At 47.0% G+C, this 16,462-nt stretch overlaps 1 long non-coding RNA gene across 1 annotated transcript in view; it reads left to right on the top strand.

Annotated features, from left to right (window-relative positions):
- LOC140391575 (uncharacterized) overlaps positions 1-16,462 on the top strand; it is a 35,815-nt gene that overhangs the window by 6,118 nt on the left and 13,235 nt on the right. The window contains exon 2 of the long non-coding RNA XR_011935112.1: positions 13,361-13,433. This is a non-coding gene — a long non-coding RNA (uncharacterized lncRNA). The remainder of the gene's footprint in view (positions 1-13,360; positions 13,434-16,462) is intronic.

The raw sequence follows: 16,462 nt of genomic DNA on the forward strand, positions 1-16,462 counted from the left end.
CTTCATTGAGGAGGATGGGGAGGTTGATTTGGAAGTTTCCTCAGCTTCCGTTGAGGAAACTGCAGATAACCATGGAGGATAACGTCAAACAGATCTGCGCCGTGCTGTAGCGAATCCATTTTGATCCAAGCTGCAACAGTCTGGCTGTCAGGCAACAGCAAGGGCACTGCTGGATTGGCAGCGGTGTGGGCAAAATGGTATCTGACTAAGCTTCCATTGCTGCTTTGGAAATTGGTAGATTTGTTCTGATGTCCTCCATAATGACAGGCTTCGTAAATATGCTGATGAAAGTGTCCATCCATTCCACTTTGGAAAGGATGCGTTCCAGGCTCGACGCAAAGTCTGGTACTTATTCAACAATGGACTTCTTTATGTCCTGCAATATTTTCCATAAGCTCTCTCGCAGGCTCCCAGTGCACCATGCATTTCTTGGTGTATGCCCAGTATCCTTCTACATTAACGTAGAATTTTTACAGTGCAGTAACCTCACCCTCTGACAAGGTGGCACCTGTTGTAATCTGTCCTCCTGCCCTGGCTCCCGTGCACTTGCACTACATGATTCTGCAAGGGCATTTCCCTCCTCTAACTAAGCTCGGAATTCTTTATGGTATCAATTTCTGAGCTGGTGACTGCAAAATTAAGAACAACCGATACGTGCATCTTCATCACTCCCCTCTTCATCAATGCCCACATGCTATGGAACTTCAACATCTTGGCCATCTGAATGAAAAACGGGCAAGGGTCAGGTCATGGTGCAGGGAGAACAGGAAGGATGTGCTAACAGCACATTCTCACAAAGAATCGGAGGAATCGTCGACCAGTGGGATAGGTGAGCAAGAACCTGATCATAGATTCACCCAGTGTTACCAATGGCCACAAAATTTGCTCTGTCTCTTCATGTTGTAGACAGCATTGCCTCCTTCAAAGATTTGAAATCATGTTGCTTTTCGACCTATGGCAGTCTGCTGCTCATTTATATGTCACTTTGTGCGAGAAGGATGTGTGTTAGGGAAAGTCATGCAATATGTTTGAGTGATGTGACCATTATTCCGTTCCACTTCATGTCCATTCTGTCATGCTAGCCGATTTAACTCCAAAGTTCTCTTTCTCTTAAAAATCACATACGTGTGCACTTCCTCTCTTACTTATAGTTGTCATGTTTAAGGTACATTTTTGTGTCAACTTTTCCCCATATAAATTCTGATGTCCACAGCTGCAATGGAAACTGCCCATGTAAATGCTTTATTCTGTGATCACACTAATCTACCAGTGGTTCTGATGGAAGGTCAATACATTGGGCAGAGTTTTCCCTAATCTTGAACCATGTCAGTGGGAAACTAAACCGGTCTGAAACATTTGGAAATAAGTGGCGTGCAGCTGTTCGCCCTCACTCCCCTCCTGACTTTGAGATGAATGCAACATTCAAAGCCTACCTGCAGCAGCGCCGCTCGAGGTTCTGTGCACCAATAGCAGTGACGACACACTGGTTGTGGGGTGTGTGTGTAGAGTTGCTGTGCTCACTGGCTTCATCCATTCTACAAGGCAATATCTTCTGTGAGGCTAATGCAGGGCTGCATATGGGACAGTGCGACCAGGGATTGTGGGTGGGAATAGAATGGGCCGGGCGGGGTGGGGGGGGGGGGGGGTGGGTGGCGGGGGGGGGGTGCTGCAATGGAAGAAAGACAGTAACACTGGGGGCAATAGGCAATGGTGGGGTTGGAGATGACTGAGAAGAAGATGATGGGAGGCAGAGGGAAGACCGGAGTGGTGGGGAAGCTGGAGTCCGACATTAAACACTGAGACACCAACACGGAAGGGGGTGGAATGGGAACAGAACCGCACAAATCGGAGAGGATGCAGATAGACTATGGAATACGAGAGGGGAGCTATGTTAGTGCGGCAAGAGGAAAGATACAAACACTCACAGAGAAGGGTCAAAGCTGATGTCACAATAAAGTCTCAACACGACCATCTTGTCAACACAACGTAATGGCTCAGTGACAAATCAGGGGTGAGAATCTCCGACGCCCCGTCGGGTCGGAGAATCACCGAGGGCTGGCGTGAATCCCGCCCCCGCCGGTTGCCGAATTCTCCGGCCCGGATGGCGGAAGTCCCGCCGCTAAAATGCCTGTCCCACCGGCGTAGATTAAACCACCTACCTTACCGGCGGGACAAGGCGGCGCAGGCGGGCTCCGGGGTCTTGGAGGGGGCACGGGGCGATCTGGCCCCGGGGGGTGCCCCCACGGTGGCCTGGCCTGCGATCGGGGCCCACCGATCCGCGGGCGGCCCTGTGCCGTGGGGGCACTCTTTCCCTTCCGCCTTCGCCACGGTCTCCACCATGGCGGAGGCAGAAGAGACTCCCTCCAATGCGCATGCGTGGGAATGCCGTCAGCGGCCGCTAACGCTCCCGCGCATGCGCCGCCCGGAGATGACATTTCCGCGCCAGCTGGAGGGGCACCAAAGGCCTTTTCTGCCAGCCGGCAGGGCGGAAATTCGTCCGGCGCCGACCTAGCCCCTTCAGGTTGGGGCTCGGCCCCCAAAGATGCGGAGCATTCCGCACCTTTGGGGCGGAGCGATGCCCGACTGATTTGCGCCGTTTTGGGCGCCAGTCAGCGGACATCGCGCCGTTTCCGCAGAATTCCGCCCCAGAAGTGGAAAATAATCTGGAAGGGAGAGATCTGAGTCAATGTGGAACGAGCCCAGGATGCACTCGAGACTGATTTGGGGGCACCCTTAGACTGCTTTGATGCAAAACTTTGAAATGGAATCAGAGCTGATAGAAAAGAGAAAGATTTATTTGCGAAGGCTCCATTGGAACCATTGCCTTTTCTTGTGCTTTAATGACTGGATGAGACACAGTTGTTCCATTTGAGCTTTAACGGAGAGGTATGTGAGAACAGGTGGATGTGGTTTATTGAGACTTTCAGAAGCTTTCGGCAATGTCTCATGTAGCAGATTTATATGTAAAGTTAAAGCACATGGGATATGGGTAGTGTTTTGAGATGGATAAAAAGATGGTTAACAGACAAGAAGCAAAAAGTTGGAATAAATGCATCTTTTTCAGATTGGCAGACAGTGACTAGTGGGGTGCCTCAGGGATGTGTGCGAGAACCCCAACTATTCACATTATATATTCATGATTTGGACGAGGGAACTAAATGTATTATCTCCAAATTTGCAGATAATACAAAGTTGTATGGGAGGGTGAGCTGTGAGGAGGATGCAGAGGTGCTCCAGCGGGATTTGGACAGGCTGTGAGTGGGCATATGCATGGCAGATGCAGTATAATGTGGATAAATGTGAGGTTATCTGCTCTGGTAGCAAAAATAGGAAGGCAGATTATTATTTGAATGGGTGTAAAGTGAGAGAGATGGATAGTCAGCGAGGCCTTAGTGTCCTCGTGCATCAGTCGTTATATCAGTATGTTAGCCTTCATTGCGAGAGGATTTGAGTGAAGGGATAGAGATGGTTTACAGCAATTGTACAGGGTAATGGTGAGGCCACACCTTGAGTATTGTGTGCAGTTTTGGTGTCCTTATCTGAGGAAGAATGTTCTTGCTATGGAGGGAGTGTAGCAAAGGTTTACCAGGCTGATTCTTGGGATGGCGGGACTGTCATATGAGGAGAGACTAAATCATTTAGGATTATATTAATTGGAGTTTAGAAGAGTGCAAGAGGATCTCATAAAAACTTACAAAATTCTAACAGGATTAGACAGGGTAGATTCTGAAAGAATGCTCCCTATGTTGGGGGTGTCCAGAACCTGGGGTCATGGTTTGAGAATAAGAGATAAACCTTTTGGGACTGAGGTGAGGAGAAATGTCTTCACCCAGAGAGTGGTGAATCCATGCAATTTGCAACCACAGAAAGTAGTTGAGGACAAAATGTTATGCAATTTCAAGAAGGAGTTAGATTTAAGGCGAAAAGGATGAAGGGATATGGGGGGAAGGCGGGATCAGGGTATTATCATCATAGATTATCATAGAATTTACAGTGCAGAAGGAGGCCATTCGGCCCATCGAGTCTGCACCGGCTCTTGGAAAGAGTACCCTACCCAAGGTCAACACCTCCACCCTATCCCCATTACCCAGTAACCCCACCCAACACGAAGGGCAATTTTGGACACGAAGGGCAATTTATCATGGCCAATCCACCTAACCTGCACATCTTTGGACTGTGGGAGGAAACCGGGGAGGATGTGCAGACTCCGCACAGACAGTGATCCAAGCCGGAATCGAACCTGGGACCCTGGAGCTGTGAAGCAATTGTGCTATCCACAATGCTACCGTGCTGCCTGTATTGAACTTGATGACCAGCCATGATCATAATGAATGGTGGAGCAGGTTCAAAGGGCCAAATGGCCTCCTCCTTTGTGCTTCTATTTTCTCTGTTTCTATGACCGGGATTCTCCGGCCAGGTCCTGGCGAGAGACTCTCCATGGGAGACTCGGTGACCCAGCCAAAAGCGCATTGACTTTGGATGGGGCCAGATGATCCTGCTAGTGGACAAGGCTGGAAAATCCCAACCAACAGCAGAGTGCATGACTTTAAAATAGGGACAGGTATTTACATCTGTGCATCCTGGTCCATGTATGCCCCACCCTCCAACTCCACTTCACTCGCCTGAGGACTATGTTAAGCTTTGACTCCCTGTGTGCCCCATAAGGCAAATCCTCGAGTAATGTATACATTACCTGGTGACTTTTCAAAACTCCTGCTGACATCCTTTCTGTGCCATAATTTAGTCATACCTAGAGTCATTTGGCAATACTTGACATAATTCAACGTGAAAATAAATTGCACTTGCATTTGGGCATATTTCATTATTTCTTTCACATTGTATTTATTTCTTCAGACATCTATCATCCCCTGAGCCCCCAGCAACCAGGGTGGAATTTTACCCGTATTTCAGAGAGTGCAACAGCGGGTGGGAAGAGCGGCATTGAAGCAGTCACCTCCTCCCTCGTATCATTGGACTGGACCCAATGACGACCTTCTCCATCGTATCATTGGACTGGACCCAATGACGATCTTCTCTGCCGTATCATTGGAATGGACCCAATGGCGACCTTCTCTGCCGTATTGTTGGAATGGACCCAATGGCGACCTTCTCTGCTGTATCGTTGGCATGGACCCAATGACCACCTTCTCTGCCGTATCGTTGGAATGGACCCAATGACGACCTTCTCTGCCGTATTGTTGGACTGGACCCAATGACCACCTTCTCTGCCGTATCATTGGACTGGACCCAATGACGATCTTCTCTGCCGTATCGTTGGAATGGACCCAATGACGACCTTCTCTGCCGTATTTTTGGACTGGACCCAATGGCGACCATCTCTGCCGTATTGTTGGAATGGACCCAATGGCGACCTTCTCTGCCATATCGTTGGAATGGACCCAATGGCGACCTTCTCTGCCATATCACTGGAATGGACCCAATGGCGACCTTCTCTGCCGTATTGTTGGAATGGACCCAATGGCGACCTTCTTTGCCATATCGTTGGAATGGACCCAATGGCGACCTTCTCTGCCATATCACTGGAATGGACCCAATGGCGACCTTCTCTGCCGTATTGTTGGAATGGACCCAATGGCGACCTTCTTTGCCATATCGTTGGAATGGACCCAATGGCGACCTTCTCTGCCGAGACCAGTTGTAATTCAGCCGACGTAAATAGACTTTCTTGGGGGGGTAGGGAAATGGGTATGATTCAGGCGTGGAGGCCTGATAATGATTTGTGAATGATGTAATTATTATGTTTCTGATGTTGAACATTGGGATTCCTACTAGGTCACTGGCGAGGAGGCGGGGACACCTATTAGGCCACCAGGTGTTCCCAAGTATTCATCTCACTTCAATCCTGGCGGGATCTGACATTGTCTCTCCAGCTCCCCTGTTAGCCACTCTTCATGCTTCATGCGCAAAGAAGGATGCTTTTATGTAAATTTACATTAGCCGCACTGCATGATTGCAGCACTCCAGCCATCTTATCACTGGATGCCAGCTGTTTCTGGCACAGATCTGTTCCAAGATAAATTGCTGCCACATGTGAGGGCCCCCCCCCCCCTGCCCCCCGGACCCCCATGCCCCAATACCCCTAACCTCCCTTCCCCTGGACGACAACTGGCTAATATTTACAGCTTCAGCCACATCAAGGCTGCATAGAAAATAGCATTTCCGTCTCTGATCCATTGCACATTCCACTTTATAACAAACTCACAACAGATTAGTTACAGTCTTCGCCTTCTCCGTCGCGTGGGGGGGGGGGGGGTGGGGGGGGGGGTGCGGGCGGTAGCAAGCAAACAGCTCTTCCCACTCTACCATATCTCATTCACTCCAGTATTCACACACTTCAACCCACACCATGTCCTCATTGTTCCTGGACCCCTACCAAGAGCTAACATCTTCTGCACCACCCACCCAAAAGACTGACTCACCATCAGAGGTGGGCAGCACATATATACTAAACAGATCAGATTCGAGAGTTGTTCTTTAATAGCTCACAGTATGTAATACTTACCTCATAATATATGCTGTTCCAGGAGACAAAGATTTGATTTCAGAATGAAAATAAGATGACAATGACTGATAGCTCCATTTGATTCCTGCCTAAATCTAAAATAAATTGCATATTTTTAAATCAGTCTTCTTTAAAGGAAAAACTGAGCAATTCTGGAAATTTCAAAACAAAATTCCTGGAAGCTTTGGGTTGCTGAGCTTCTTTTGTTCATGGTACTGAGTCAACACTTTTGTGGTACAACTCCCTGCTTTTGAATTATTCTGACACAAATAGTGAGATGAGGGAAATATTGCCGATCATCAGCCTGTGGCCATCCGCACCAGAAATTGGGGCCGTGCCTGAATTTACTGTTCTGGGCGAGCACCCTGCTGCATCATGAGTTGCCGACGGCAATATGTGCACGATTAATCAAAACCTTCATGATTGCTGAGTCACTTAAAGGGTGACAGCAGCTAGTCAAAGTCAATTAATCTGAGCATGAAGGTGATGCCTTGTGCAATGGAATGTTCCGGACATTGCACGGTTGCCTTTACAGATGACGCCCTTGAGGCGCTACAGCAGGTAGCAAAACAAGTCAGTGCTACTCTGCCTTCCACAGAGAATAATTTCTCAGAAGGTCCGGCAGGAGATGGAAGACAAAAGGTTATTATTCCCTAAACATCCAACTGGCGCATGTGAAAGATGGAAAATCTGAAGAAAGCTATCAATGTAACTGTTACATTTTGATTTTTGTTTCAATGAATTTGGCCTGGAAGAGATTTTCGTTTCATTTATATTAGGTTATTGATATAAGGTACGGTTCAGTTTACAAGGAGCTGAATTTTACAGGTCACTCATGGGCAGAAAAACAGGCAGATGGACCAGGAAATTAGGGAGCCATGCAGCTCACCCACCCCTGCCCTGGCACAATATTATGGGTGGTGGTTGAGGTGATGTCAGCTGGATCACCACCCACAGCCAAACTGAAGCCTTTGAGCAGGCAATGAACCCTAATCCCACTGCTGCTCTGATATAAGAGGCTGGGTTAGCACAGTGGGCTGAACAGCTGGCTTGTAGTGCAGAACAGTGGCAGCAGCGCCGGTTCAATTCCTGTACCAGCCTCCCCGAACAGGTGCCGGAATGTGATGACTAGGGGCTTTTCACAGTAACTTCATTGCAGCCTACTTGTGACAATAAGCGATTATTATATTATTATTATTAATGGGCAATGAGAGAACCTGTTCCGAACATATAGCCCAGCAGGACTAACCCTGCAGACTGCTGCTCAGTGAAGAGCAGGGTGCTTCCTTTAGGGTGCCCCCTATGCCAATCAGAGGTTCTCCCCGCTGCCCCGGCTCAGAGTTGTCTCCCACATTCATCCTCTCCCTTGCATTATTGAGCCTGTAATGATGCACTTACAGGATGTTCATTAGTGAAGAAAAAGGGATTTAGTTTGTCATCTTCAAGAGCTTCACCATGTTTGCAGCCAATTCTAAAATGCCTGTGCCGAGGAGAACTCCTCCTCCCCCGGGATGATTCTCCAGTCTGAGTTCCGATTAGTCAGTCAGGCCAGGTGACCCTTACTCTGCTGTGTGAAGGTACCGATTCATAACCACAATATCCAGATGAAACTCCTGACTGAAACCACCATAACATTGGAAAAAGCGAATCGAGGACCATAACATTGGAAAAAGCGAATCGAGGTAGCTCAGGTGACGGAGTGCGGCAGGAATGGCACCACTGAGCCCCAAAGCGTGGCTGAAGGGGACGTCAGTCAAGTATGGGACAGTCTGGCCTTGAGATTCAAGATCAACAGGCATATCAGAGAACCAGACACGGTCCTCGGGACTGGACTGGAGTCAAAGGTCCCGGAAAAGGTCCGTGAGTCAACTCAAGTCAGAGGTGGACTGTTATCATTGTGGCCGGGGGGGGGGGGGGGGCTGGCGGGAACATCTCCAAGAAACCTGCAATATTAGGGGTCATATTCAATCACATTGCTGCATGAGTCAAAGTGCAGCAGCGGTCCACCAAACATAGTGGAGAAGAGCTCTGAAGAGGAGTGTGTTAAATTCGGTTGAATACAATCCAGTTGAATAAGATGGCTCTAATTGCAATCGTCTTAAGGGTAAAGGGCAAACCCCTCAAAATGGAAGTCGACAGCGGGGCTTCAGTGATCATTGTGGGAGAACAGACTTTCAAATATATCCGTGGAAGAATTCAGCTTTAAGTGCCACAACCAAGCTTTCCACTTACACTGAGGAAACTGTGAAAATCCTTGGAACCACCAACACACAGTGGCGGACAAAGAGGCTAATCTGCTCTTGGCCATTGTGGAAAGGCACAGACCCAGTCTGATGGGATATTGGACAAACTCTGGGGAAGGGCCCAAAGAAAAAATGAGAATAAAGCCTCAAAATCAGTACTCCCTTCGAACTGGTTTCCCCTGTCTTTTTTCACAAGTCAGAATGACGTATTGCTAAGCTAAATACGGAAGGAATTGTGACCTGCCCCTGCTGAGTAACTCTAATCGACCTGCTGCTAGTATTCTGTTACACCCAAAGAAAAGCTTAGTTTCTGATTCCTCGGCATGGTTTAAAAGCAATTAATCTTACTAAGGATGATGCTCACTTGGCTGGAATTTCTTTAAATATCCAATGCCCTTCACCAACATGTCCTCAGGAGGTATGAGTACTTTTTCGTAAGGAGTGGGCCGGATCAAAGAAACCGATGCCAAAATCTATACTAATCCGGACTCAATGCCCAAGTTCTTCAGAGCCAAACCAGTGCCCTGGGCCCTGCATCAGAAGGTTGAAACTGAGTTTTAGAGATTAGAAGAGCTGGGTACAATCAAACTGATTCAGTTATCCTAGTGGGACGCATCCATTGTCCTCGTTCTCAAACCAGATCGTTCGATAAAAATTTGTGGGGACTGCAAACTAACCGTAAATAAGGCTGTTTAGTTGGATAGGTAACCAATTCCCCTCATCAAGGACCTCTACACCAAGGTGCCTCAAAATTGGATCACAGCCATGCATATCTGCAACTAGAATTGGATGAAGAATTCCAGAAATTTGCCACAATAAACACCCACAAGGGTCTCTTTCAGTGCACAACACTTCCATTCGGCATCGCTTCAGCCTGCCCTATTTTCCAGTTTCCGGTGGAAAATCTCCTCCAAGGATTTCCCAACATGATGTTCCACCTTCACAATGTTCTAGTCACTGGCACCACACTCAAAGAGCCCATGTCAAGCCTGGAGGAAGTCTTAAAGAGGTTTTGGGGCAAAGAGGTCTGTCTCACATACGTAAAATGCACTTTCCCGGCCTCAGAAGTGATGTATGCAGGATTTTGTGTTGATGTGGCGGAGTTGGATTCCCTGAAAGAAAAGGTCAAGGCTGTACGTGAAGTCCCAGCACCCAGAAACATCAAAGAGCTCAAATCTTTCCTCGGTATGGTAAATTATTATGGAAGATTGATTTTAAATTTAGCCACAACAGTGGCGCCATTACACCAGCTATTAAAAAAAGCATTGGCGGTGTCAATGAAGGGAACCCCAAGAGTAAACTTTTAAAGTAGTGAAGCAAGCTTTGCAGCCCTCGAACGCCTTGGTTTACTTTGACGCTGGGAAACCAATTTTGCTCACATTTGATGCGTTCCCTCAGCGCATAGGAACAGTTTTACCCTGCAAGAGGGGAGATTGTTCTGAGCATCCTATCGCCTATGCCTCAAGCACCTCAGAAGCGGAACAGAACTCTGTCCAGAACGTGAAGAAGGCCTTAGCTGTTCTAAACGGTGTGATGAAATCCTCCCAACCTGTGTATGGATGGCGATTTGACATTGTCACCGACCATAAGCCAGTACTGGGACTTTTAAGGGAAGATAAGCCCATAGCACCAATAGCCTCGGCTAAGGTGCAGCATTGGGCCTTGCTGCTGGCAGCCTGCAATTCTGCTTTCCAGCATTGGCCCAAAATGCTGATTGCCAATGCAGCTGCATTGAGGCAACTCCCTCTGCTGAAAAGCATTCATTCTGCCACCACCAGTACCCCAGGAGACCGTATTGGCTTTGAACGTCCTAGACACCCTGCCACTGTCGGATGGACACACTCGTGACTGGACGTAAAGAGACCTCACACTATTAAAAGTGAAAAGAATGAAATGGACCAAGTGGCTCGATCAGAAATTTGAATAATTAAGATGCTATTTCACCCGCCAGAATTAATTTAGCTGTGAGGATGGTGTTACCTTATAGGGAGCATAAGTAGTCATTCTGCCTCCAGTCAGGGGACCCCTCTTACAGGAGCTGCATACTGCCCACCTTGGGCAGACAAAGGTGAAAATGCTGCCACGCAGCTACATCTGGTGGCCAGGTATAGATAAACAATTGAATAATTGGTACAACAATGCCCCTCTTGCCAAACACAACAGCCCTTGCCTCCATCGGCCACTCTCCAACCTTGGGAATGGCCTGGTCACCTGTGGATCTGGGTCCATGTTGACTACCCTTGTCCTATTATGGGTAAGGTGTTTTTAGTTCCGGTGGATAACAACTCTAGGTGGTTGTCTGTACAGGAAATGGGGACCATGACCTTGACAGCCCTGGAGAATGCTTTGCGCCGAGTGTTCACTGGTCATGGAATTCTAGAGTCCATCATGTTGGACAATGGCACCCCTTTTACAGGCAAAGACTGCCAGGTTTTCGTCCAAGCCAATTGCATAAGTCACACGAGGTGACCCTGTACAACTCGGTGTCTAACGTTTTGGCCGAGAGGGTAATTCAGACCATCCAGAATGCAGTGCGGAAACAGTCTGACAAATCACTAAGCCAGGAATTGGCCAATTTGTTATTGTTGTATAATTTAACCCCCCACACCACCACGGGAGACACGCCCGCTGAGCTGTTCATGGCCTGTCACCTGAGTACCCGATTGGACCTTGTGCGTCCTAATTTGGCGGATAGGTTGGAGGCACATCAGGCCTCCCAGGAAAGACAGGGTGCGCAGAGGGGCGACAGGTCATTCCGTGTGGTGGACCTGGTTTTCATTCATAACTTTTCCTAAGGGCCACCTTGGCTAGCTGGATGGATTGGAGCTCAGTCAGGGCTGGTGTCATACGTGATCAATGTAAATTGAAAGAATGTCAAAAAGCATGTTTACTATTTGAGGAGTCAGAGGGCGGCAACCCCCCAATTTGGAGGCAACAAGCTCCACCATTATTATAGACACTACTGTAAATGTTTCTGACTAAAAGGAGATGAGGGCTCTTGAATCCACCTAGCCAGCTACACCCGTGGGTGCCGGTGAAGCCAGTTCTCTTGCTATTGAGGCGTGCCTCCTGAAGTGTCATCGGTGGCTGACAACTTGACTACCTCGAAGGGTGCTGAGCCTGTGAACGGGCTGCAGACATCGAGTCTCCGGATCGATTGACCCTTTGAAGGACTCTCTTTCCCCGTTTCTTTTTGTAGTGTTTGTAAAAACTACATAGTTTGTGTAGTTTGTCACTAAGTGGGGGGGGGGGGGGGCGGGTTAGATGTGGCAGTGCAGTAGGATAGGTGGAACTCGTGACTGGTTCGGGGTCAATTGCATGGGAGCACGTGAACCCCGTCCAATAGAGAGTTGGTGTGGGGATCTGGGAGCAAGACCCCGGGCAACGTGGAGTCTGAAGCAGAAGTGACTAGATCTGTTACATTGAGTTCTGTGCTTGTTACATATCTGCCTTTGACACTCATCAATAAACCCCTTGTTGACTACTGGAAGCCCCTAGTGTATGTCTTGAACCACCACAACTATAATGCAGAGCCTGCGAATCAGCTTACAGGATCGAACTGATACTGAACCTTTCGCTTACTTGGGTGAACCCCCACCCTGGTCTCTGATTGGTTGCCCAGTTCGCGTGACCCTCTCAGCAGATCACCCCATAAACAGGACAAACACCACATCCCTCCCGCTCTAAGTTCTTTTATACATCAATAATAATTAAGTTATTTGGTCCCCAATAACTAGAACGTTAAACACATGCCATCAGTCCATCATAAATTGAATCTTTCCGGTGGTTTCCGATTTCTAGTGGAGTGATGTAACTTCTCTGACGGGGGTAATTCCACTGAGGAGTTTCTGCCAAAACCACGATACCCGGCATCTCCTCAGGTACTGGCAACTCATCTTCACCTGTTTCCATGGGGACGACAGACTCGCATGTCATAGACTGGCTAAGTAATCACCGCTTGGATAGTCAACAACGTGATGCAACCCTGATGTAACAGATGCACTCTATACCAGGGCCTCGGGCTATGTTAATTTTGATCAGGACCAGGTCCATCAAGACGACAGGACTGCGGGATTCGCTGTCATTGCTGTTGTGTCACAAGTGCAGAGAGCCATTGATGGTTCTCATGTGCTTCTATGCGTCCCGTGGCATCAGAGTGTCCTCTTATTAACAGGAAGGGGCTACACTCCCTTAATCTGCAGCTGGTGTGTGACCACCAGATGAAAACCATGCATGTGTGTGCACGTTTCCCAGTGGCTGTGCATAATAGTTTCAGCCTTGGGATGTCACAAATCCTTGGAATTTTCGAGCGTCACCCCAGGCTGCAGGATTGTCCGTTTGGGACAAGGTTTGCCCGCTGAGGTCTTGGTTGATGATGGCTGTGCAGAGGCCTGAGACTGAAGCAGAATCCCGGTGCAGTGAGGCCCACAGTGCCACCTGGTCTGTGATAGAGGGGTGCATTGGCCTCCTGAAGTTGTGCTGCTGCTGCAGATGAGCACCATTGTGTCTGGGAGGCATACGGGAAATCTTCAAGAAATAGGAGACATGCAACATTTAATGGCAGCAACTCATCATGATCTTCTTTTCCCATCAGGCAACCAACCAAGTCAGCTGCCAAGCAGAAAGGCTCGGGACAGGAGGATTGTGGCTAATCCATGCTGAGCAGAGTTAAGTGGAGGAGAGGGTGGGGGTTGAATGGTGGGGGAGATGGTGATGGGGGGAAATGGCGTTGAAAAATGGCGATGAAGAGGGAGGTGATAATACGGGCTTGGAGGTTGTGTGTGTTGGGGTAAATTGGCCAGATGCTGAAGGCTTAAAAAGAGGGATTGAAGGTGGGTCTATTAAAATCCCAGACTAGACCCGAAAAATGGCTGGATACTGAAACAAAACCAAATATTTTAGTTTATTTTGTCAGATTGTACAGAAAAAAAACTTCTTTCCAGGGGCGATAGGGATTTCGTATTTTAAAACAAAACTTTTTAATTGACACAGTATTAAAAGCGTTAACCTCACACCCAAAACTAACTTACAATTACTCCTTAAACAATACTACTAAATACTGTAAAGATATTACTCTTAATTACTATCTCTATCCCCAATTAGACAACAAGAAAGGAAAAAGCACACAGATCTCAATCCACCCTACACCCCAATGTCACATAATAATACTTGCTTTCCATAACAGATTTGGCTCCTGTTAGAGCCCCTGTAGACTCTGGCTGGATGCCTTCAAAAAGTCGCTTCAGCTGGTTTGTTTCAGCTTCCCCTTGTCCTCTCACAACTTTTTACTGCCTAAATACTATTGATCTTTTGTAACTATCCTACTATGAGAGGAAAAGACCTTACTTGTGGACTCAGTGCTCGCCAGATCAGAACTCAATTCAAAAGCTTTCTCAAAATGTCTGAACACCTTAACTCCACACAGCAATGACATAATCTCCCCAAGTTGTCAACAAATTATCTCCCCAGGCTGAAAACACATTAACTCCCCAGGAACTCCCCATAGCCAGACAACAGTGCATTAGCCCAGACTTTTACAATGATCAATTTCACCTCTGATTCCTAAAAGCTTTTTGATCTTGCAGAACAGGTTTATTTTAAAAACATGACCACTGCAGTCAAACACACTCCAACCATGGTTTTAACCCTTAACTTGCCAAATGTTTATGATCCAATATATCTAAAACCCTGCATTCATCACAGGTCACCAATCATGGCAGCAAGGTGAGGAGAGGAGGCCATTACTGCTCCTTTTGGCCTACACAAAGTGCTAAAAAAAAGCACTTGCCTGTTGTCGCTGTATGCTTCTCTCACCATATTGCTGCCTGCTTTCCAAAGTCCTGGGAAATTCAGCACAGCACTCTTCAAATTAAATTAGTCTCTCAACTGCACCAGGGGAGAGGCTGGTTTAAACATTATACTGAAACCTCACTTCACCAAGGTGGGACTCACACATACCGCACCATACGCCATTGTAAAAATAATGGCAAGCGCATGAGCAGAACATGAGAAATGCAGTTCTGTATTTTAAATGTTTACACCCCCCCTCACCCCACCCGACCAATGTGCTCCGCACCTCGGCTGACCCTCTCTTGACCATTGCACAGAGATTATTATTGGCCCCATAGCTGACTAGCAGATGGAAGGTTAACATAATTATCTTTCAAAGCCAGGATGGCAGAAAGTGCATGAAATTATCAAATCTTCTCATACTGAATTACTCAAACTCTGAATATATACACATTGTGGTGCAACGTTGAAGAAATATAAGTTGAAGTTATTGTGGAAATGCTTACATATGACTAGACACACTACTGAGCAACTGCATCAATTATTTAAGTAACTAGGAGATCTTCCATAATGTTGTTTTTGGGAAGTCAGAGGACATGGACATTATGCTAAATTGTGTTACCATGTACCTGGTTGATGAGTATTCGGACAGCACTGGCATTTGAGAAAACTGAGATGAAGGCCTGTGCCAGAACACAGTGTCTATGTCGAGTAGTGCTTGATATTGTTGGGGGACAGTGCTTGATATTGTTGGGGGACGGGTGAGTGTCCTGAGATTCTGGGTGCATTCAAGGGGATAGTTTCAGGAATGTTGAGATAGTGCTGCAATATATGATTATTGGGACAAGAATCCTAGAATTTGGAGACATTGAAGAAGGAGACCGAAGCTTCGAATTTCCATAACCAATGTGGGTATCTTGAGTTGGGAAATGTTGCTGAGTTTAAAGGGCTCCTATAGGCACATTTTCCCTCCAGTCAAGTGGGAGCAGGATAGAGTCAGACCCACTGGCCCTGGATGCAGATTGTAATCGGCCACATTGGCGAACAAGTGCCAAGATAGGCCGGTTAGACTGTTCCACGGAGGAAATAGGATCGAAAAGCATTGCACAGCAGAGGACTCAAAAGCACAAACCCTTTTTGAACCACTGAGTGCCAATTCTGCTGCCCCCAAATTGGTTCCATCCATCTATAATCCTTCAACAACCCACATTGTATCAACAGACATTCCCCTGTCCACTCTCCCTATCGCCAGCCAGTTCCATTCATTTTGTTTGTCCTTTCAAGCTTTCAAGTATAAACCTCATCTTCTGAAACTTGATGGTCATCACATGTTGGTGAGGTGCAAATTCCTCATATGCATTCCTAGCATGTGTCAGGAGCACAGAAATGAAAAATATACCCTTCACTGTATTATTGCTGACTTATATCATGTCAAATAAACATACATATCCACAACAAACAGAATGTCATCAATCAATGAACATACCTTTCAGCTCCAAAATCTGGGTAGAAGCGACTCTTAACTGCTCCTTCAACATAACTAAACCGTAATACATTCTTTATAAACAATCTTTTATTTATTTTCTAAACATCAACAAAGAATCTGTAATAAGTGCTCCTGTTCACAGATGATACACTTCAAGCATTCTTTCTTTGTAAAAGCTCTGAGTGGGAGAGATGCAATTGAAAGCTTTCCATTGTGACTTAGTTGTAAAATATTGCGAAGTATTCCCATCAAGAAAAAAAAAGGCCAATTGGCCCAACAGTCAGTGAGTGACAGGTAGCGAGGTCAGTCCTGTCATTTAATAGCGTAATTCCCAGGAATATGCCAACTTGTTGTGTTGGAGGTAATAGCCACAAGTAAATGGTGACATTTTAACATTTCAATTTACTTTGCAGATGTTTA

Source organism: Scyliorhinus torazame, chromosome 15 (genome assembly GCF_047496885.1).
Source record: "Scyliorhinus torazame isolate Kashiwa2021f chromosome 15, sScyTor2.1, whole genome shotgun sequence".
Taxonomy (NCBI): domain Eukaryota; kingdom Metazoa; phylum Chordata; class Chondrichthyes; order Carcharhiniformes; family Scyliorhinidae; genus Scyliorhinus; species Scyliorhinus torazame.